The sequence below is a fragment of the Trachymyrmex cornetzi genome, unplaced genomic scaffold (assembly GCF_001594075.2).
Source record: "Trachymyrmex cornetzi isolate Tcor2-1 unplaced genomic scaffold, Tcor1.1 scaffold191, whole genome shotgun sequence".
NCBI lineage: Eukaryota > Metazoa > Arthropoda > Insecta > Hymenoptera > Formicidae > Trachymyrmex > Trachymyrmex cornetzi.
The window spans coordinates 60,308-60,967 of NW_017296539.1; the positions used below are offsets into that span (position 1 = coordinate 60,308).

General features: G+C 33.6%; 1 long non-coding RNA gene across 1 annotated transcript; it reads right to left on the reverse strand.

Moving 5' to 3' along the window:
- Positions 1 to 60: 60 nt before the first annotated feature.
- LOC108759525 (uncharacterized) lies at positions 61 to 505 on the reverse strand. Its single transcript, XR_001940019.1, has 3 exons — positions 464 to 505; positions 314 to 388; positions 61 to 223 (listed from the first exon to the last, which is right to left on the reverse strand). It is a non-coding gene; the product is annotated as an uncharacterized LOC108759525 (long non-coding RNA).
- Between the last annotated feature and the right edge of the window lie 155 nt (positions 506 to 660).

The following is a 660-nucleotide window of genomic DNA, read 5'->3' on the forward strand; positions in this document are numbered from 1 at the left end:
TTCTTCTTCTTCTTCTTCGTCTTCCTCCTCCTCTTCTTCCTCTTCTTCATTTTCGCGTGCTAAAAAGTAATTTTTACTGTTATTTTTCTTTTTTTTTTGCAGAACTAACTCTATGTTTCGTTAACCGATTTTTTGAACTTACGCGACATTGAAATAATGGCAATTGACGAGTTCCTTGATCACTGCGAATCTCCATTATCCTCGTCATCAACATCATTATTATCTAAAATAGAAATGTTTTTAATTTTCTTCTTATTGCGGTAATATTATATGAACTATATTTTACAGTAGAATATTTTTTAAATCATCTTACCTATTTCGATGAGAGCGATGCTTTGTCCATTGCGTGGAGGCGGCGCATTATTCGGCGGTTCGATTCGCGCTCTTCCTAGAAAAAAATTAAAATATTTTTAATAAAGGAAATTTTCAGCATTTGATCAATATATTTATTTTTCCAACTTACGCACAGGAACAACCTCGTCTTCATCCTCCGCGTGACGTCGTCATCGCCACAGGCTCAGACGCCCACATCGCACGAATTGCACGGGATTAACGTGCGCCACTTGACGATTTGACGCTAAATAAATATTATAATATTTAATTAATAATAATAATAATAATAAATCTTTTTTTTTAAATGTATAATTTTGTTTCAGCTCA